A 6,298-nucleotide genomic window follows, 5' to 3' on the forward strand; every position below is an offset into this window, starting at 1 on the left:
AATGACAGCCTCAACACTGCATTTAATCTATTATTAGACTCAATTGGCTTCACTCAAAATGTAAATGAGTCCACCCACCACTTTAACCATACTTTAGATCTTGTTCTGAATTATGGTATGGAAATTGAAGACTTAACAGTATTCCCTGAAAACCCCCTTCTGTCTGATCATTTCTTAATAACATTTACATTTACTTTAATGGACTACCCAGCAGTGGGGAATAAGTTTCATTACAGTAGAAGTCTTTCGGAAAGCGCTGTAACTAGGTTTAAGGATATGATTCCTTCTTTATGTTCTCCAATGCCATATACCAACACAGTGCAGAGTAGCTACCTAAACTCTGTGAGTGAGATAGATTATCTCGTCAATAATTTTACATCCTCATTGAGCACAACTTTGGATGCTGTAGCTCCTCTGAAAAAGAGAGCCTTAAATCAGAAGTGCCTGACTCCGTGGTATAACTCACAAACTTGCAGCTTAAAGCAGATATCCCGTAAGTTGGAGAGGAAATGGCGTCTCACTAATTTCGAAGATCTTCTCATAGCCTGGAAAAAGAGTCTGTTGCTCTATAAAAAAGCCCTCCGTAAAGCTAGGACATCTTACTACTCATCACTAATTGAAGAAAATAAGAACAACCCCAGGTTTCTTTTCAGCACTGTAGCCAGGCTGACAAAGAGTCATAGCTCTATTGACCTGAGTATTCCTTTAACTTTAACTAGTAATGACTTCATGACTTTCTTTGCTAATAAAATTTTAACTATTAGAGAAAAAATTACTCATAACCATCCCAAAGACATATCGTTATCTTTGGCTGCTTTCAGTAATGCTGGTATTTGGTTAGACTCTTTCTCTCCGATTGTTCTGAGTTATTTTCATTAGTTACTTCCTCCAAACCATCAACATGTCTATTAGACCCCATTCCTACCAGGCTGCTCAAGGAAGCCCTACCATTAATTAATGCTTCTTTATTAGTTGGCTATGTACCACAGGCTTTTAAGGTGGCAGTAATTAAACCATTACTTAAAAAGCCATCACTTGACCCAGCTATCTTAGCTAATTATAGGCCAATCTCCAACCTTCCTTTTCTCTCAAAAATTCTTGAAAGGGTAGTTGTAAAACAGCTAACTGATCATCTGCAGACGAATGGTCTATTTGAAGAGTTTCAGTCAGGTTTTAGAATTCATCATAGTACAGAAACAGCATTAGTGAAGGTTACAATTGATCTTCTTATGGCCTCAGACAGTGGACTCATCTCTGTGCTTGTCCTGTTAGACCTCAGTGCTGCTTTTGATACTGTTGACCATAAAATTTTATTACAGAGATTAGAGCATGCCATAGGTATTAAAGGCACTGCGCTGCGGTGGTTTGAATCATATTTATCTAATAGATTACAATTTGTTCATGTAAATGGGGAATCATCTTCACAGACTAAGGTTAATTATGGAGTTCCACAAGGTTCTGTGCTAGGACCAATTTTATTCACTTTATACATGCTTCCCTTAGGCAGTATTATTAGACGACATTGCTTAAATTTTCATTGTTACGCAGATGATACCCAGCTTTATCTATCCATGAAGCCAGAGGACACACACCAATTAGCTAAACTGCAGGATTGTCTTACAGACATAAGGACATGGATGACCTCTAATTTCCTGCTTTTAAACTCAGATAAAACTGAAGTTATTGTACTTGGCCCCACAAATCTTAGAAACATGGTGTCTAACCAGATCCTTACTCTGGATGGCATTACTCTGACCTCTAGTAATACTGTGAGAAATCTTGGAGTCATTTTTGATCAGGATATGTCATTCAAAGCGCATATTAAACAAATATGTAAGACTGCTTTTTTGCATTTACGCAATATCTCTAAAATTAGAAAGGTCTTGTCTCAGAGTGATGCTGAAAAACTAATTCATGCATTTATTTCCTCTAGGCTGGACTATTGTAATTCATTATTATCAGGTTGTCCTAAAAGTTCCCTGAAAAGCCTTCAGTTAATTCAAAATGCTGCAGCTAGAGTACTGACGGGAACTAGAAGGAGAGAGCATATCTCACCCATATTGGCCTCTCTTCATTGGCTTCCTGTTAATTCTAGAATAGAATTTAAAATTCTTCTTCTTACTTATAAGGTTTTGAATAATCAGGTCCCTTCTTATCTTAGGGACCTCATAGTACCATATCACCCCAATAGAGTGCTTCGCTCTCAGACTGCAGGCTTACTTGTAGTTCCTAGGGTTTGTAAGAGTAGAATGGGAGGCAGAGCCTTCAGCTTTCAGGCTCCTCTCCTGTGGAACCAGCTCCCAATTCGGATCAGGGAGACAGACACCCTCTCTACTTTTAAGATTAGGCTTAAAACTTTCCTTTTTGGTAAAGCTTATAGTTAGGGCTGGATCAGGTGACCCTGAACCATCCCTTAGTTATGCTGCTATAGACTTAGACTGCTGGGGGGTTCCCATAATGCACTGAGTGTTTCTTTCTCTTTTTGCTCTGTATGCACCACTCTGTATTTAATCATTAGTGATTGATCTCTGCTCCCCTCCAAAGCATGTCTTTTTCCTGGTTCTCTCCCTCAGCCCCAACCAGTCCCAGCAGAAGACTGCCCCTCCCTGAGCCTGGTTCTGCTGGAGGTTTCTTCCTGTTAAAAGGGAGTTTTTCCTTCCCACTGTCGCCAAGTGCTTGCTCACAGGGGGTCGTTTTGACCTTTGGGGTTTTTACGTAATTATTGTATGGCCTTGCCTTACAATATAAAGTGCCTTGGGGCAACTTTTTGTTGTGATTTGGCGCTATATAAATAAAATTGAATTGAATTGAATTGAATTAAAAACATGGATGACCTCTAATTTCCTGCTTTTAAATTCAGATAAAACTGAAGTTATTGTACTTGGCCCCACAAATCTTAGAAACATGGTGTCTAACCAGATCCTTACTCTGGATGGCATTACCCTGACCTCTAGTAATACTGAGAAATCTTGGAGTCATTTTTGATCAGGATATGTCCTTCAATGCGCATATTAAGCAAATATGTAGGACTGCTTTTTGCATTTGCGCAATATCTCTAAAATTAGAAAGGTCTCGTCTCAGAGTGATGCTGAAAAACTAATTCATGCATTTATTTCCTCTAGGCTGGACTATTGTAATTCATTATTATCAGGTTGTCCTAAAAGTTCCCTGAAAAGCCTTCAGTTAATTCAAAATGCTGCAGCTAGAGTACTGACGGGGACTAGAAGGAGAGAGCATATCTCACCCATATTGGCCTCTCTTCATTGGCTTCCTGTTAATTCTAGAATAGAATTTAAAATTCTTCTTCTTACTTATAAGGTTTTGAATAATCAGGTCCCATCTTATCTTAGGGACCTCATAGTACCATATCACCCCAATAGAGCGCTTCACTCTCAGACTGCAGGCTTACTTGTAGTTCCTAGGGTTTTTAAGAGTAGAATGGGAGGCAGAGCCTTCAGCTTTCAGGCTCCTCTCCTGTGGAACCAGCTCCCAATTCAGATCAGGGAGACAGACACCCTCTCTACTTTTAAGATTAGGCTTAAAACTTTCCTTTTTGCTAAAGCTTATAGTTAGGGCTGGATCAGGTGACCCTGAACCATTCCTTAGTTATGCTGCTATAGACTTAGACTGCTGGGGGGTTCCCATGATGCACTTACTGTTTCTTTCTCTTTTTGCTCTGTATGCACCACTCTGCATTTAATCATTGGTGATTGATCTCTGCTCTCTCCACAGCATGTCTTTTTCCTGGTTCTCCCCCTCAGCCCCAACCAGTCCCGGCAGAAGACTGCCCCTCCCTGAGCCTGGTTCTGCTGGAGGTTTCTTCCTGTTGAAAGGGAGTTTTTCCTTCCCACTGTCGCCAAGTGCTTGCTCACAGGGGGTCGTTTTGACCGTTGGGGTTTTTCTGTAATTATTGTACGGCTTTTGCCTTACAATATAAAGCGCCTTGGGGCAACTGTTTTTGTGATTTGGTGCTATATAAATAAAATTGATTTGATTTGATTTGTTTTTGTGCAAATATTTACTCATTTTGAAATGGATGTCTGCAACACATTTCAAAAAAGCTGGGACAGTGGTATGTTTAACACTGTGTTACATCACCTTTCCTTCTAACAACACTCATTAAGCATTTGGGAACTGAGGACACTAATTGTTGAAGCTTTGTAGGTGGAATTCTTTCCCATTCTTGCTTGATGTACGACTTCAGTTGTTCAACAGTCTGGGGTCTCCCTTGTCGTATTTTGTGCTTCATAATGCGCCACACATTTTCAATGGGCGACAGGTCTGGACTGCAGACAGACCAGTCTAGTACCCGCACTCTTTTACTATGAAGCCACACTGTTGTAACACGTGCAGAATGTGGCTTGGCATTGTCTTGCTGAAATAAGCAGCGATGTCCCTGAAAAAGACGTTGCTTGGATGGCAGCATGTGTTGCTCCAAAACCTGGATGTACCTTTCAGCATTGATGGTGCCATCACAGATGTGTAACTCGCCCATGCCATGGGCACTAACACACCCCCATACCATCACAGATGCTGGCTTTTGAACTTTGCGCTGGTAACAATCTGGATGGTCTTTCTCCTCTTTTGTCCAGAGGACACGACGTCCTGAGATCTAACAGCACCAGAATTGTAGTGGTGTCCGAATCCATTGTAAGCAGAAGATCATTCACCACTTTAGTGAGAGCCGTCTCTGTGGAATGATATTTTCTAAAAGTAGACTGCAGTCGCTCAAAGAGATTATTCTCAGTAAGATAGTTCACGAGCTGCCGTGACTTTTTCCAGAATTTTAGAGCAAAATGATAGATTTGATATCGGCCGATAGTTTTTCAATACACTAGGGTCAAGATTAGGTTTCTTAAGTAATGGTTTAATCATGCAGATTTGAAACATTTAGGAACAGATCCAGAAGTTAAAAAACATTAATAATTTCCAGCACAGTCGGCCCAAGAGTGGACCACAGCTCCTTAAACAGTTTTGTTGGTATAGGATCAAATAAACAGGTTGTGCTTTTTGTTGTCGTTACAAGTGTCGTCGGCATGCCTAGTGAGATACTATCAAATTCTGCAAATCTAGGTAATACCTCAGGAATGGTGTCCACCTCACAGGGGCGTCGGACTGGGGGGGTAAAGGGTACTATGTACCCAGGGCCCAGAGCATGGGGGGGCCCAGAAAAAACTGGCATTAATTACATTTTTGTGTTGTATGACATTATTGTTCATACGATTCATGTTGTAAAAGAATATAATTACAATGAATGAATAAATGTTGCAAAACATAATTCTGCTCTAACAATAATATTGAAAGATCTCTGAGGGCCCTTCACACCCCAGCACAGTTCTACAATGGTTTAGTCCAGGCGCACAGGCGACACTCTGCCCCCCACACACACACACACACACACATCCCAAACGGGATCTGACAGAAAGAGGAGGTGTTTAGTAGAGCTGAAACAACTAATCGATTTAATCGATTATTACATAGTTGTCAACTAATTTAGTCATCAATTAGTTGTTAAATAACTGTTTTACCACAAATGTTTCGTTTCTTCCATATAAACCAACCGTTTCTGCAGCACGGCTTTGCTTTGAAACTTGAACTAATTGAAGCAGTAATTCGCAGATCGAAGCAGTGCTTCGATCTTCTGCTTTGTTGATTCATTCATTTTTATTCCACTTTATCTTAATTTTTCCCCACTAAAACCCAAAGAGCATATGTCTGTGAGTAATATTTACCTTTTTATGTTAATCTGACCTGTTATGGTCTTCTGAAACAGTTGATAGATGTATTTTATAACTTAAAAATGGGACAGATGCTAACGTGTTAGCGTATCTATGGCGTTTTCAATGTTAAAGTTAGCATTAAGCAGTTGTCAGCACATTTGTGTGCTAAAGGAGTCAAATGTATTACAAATTGTAATTTTTTATTTACTTTTTATTTATATATTAGTAATAATAGCAACAACAATAATAGCAATAATAACCAGTAATGCTACAATACAATTTTAGAGAAAGAAACAAAAGAACCTGATTAAACACAACAGAAAAGATAAATCCATCTAACAGTGAACATAAATAAATAAATATAGAAATAAATAAGTGTTTCCTGTGAACACGTAGTGACTCTTAAACCTCCACTTCACTCCTGTTTTATTTAAGTTTAATGACAATTTGTTTTGGTCAAACCACATCTAAGCTGTGTTTTTACACAAGAAAAAATAAAATGCAGTAAACTGCACTTTTGTGTCTTTTTTTGTGAAAATAAGTTTTTAAAGATCACATATTACACTTTAGTCAGGTCT

The sequence above is a fragment of the Thalassophryne amazonica genome, chromosome 16 (assembly GCF_902500255.1).
Source record: "Thalassophryne amazonica chromosome 16, fThaAma1.1, whole genome shotgun sequence".
Classification (NCBI taxonomy): domain Eukaryota; kingdom Metazoa; phylum Chordata; class Actinopteri; order Batrachoidiformes; family Batrachoididae; genus Thalassophryne; species Thalassophryne amazonica.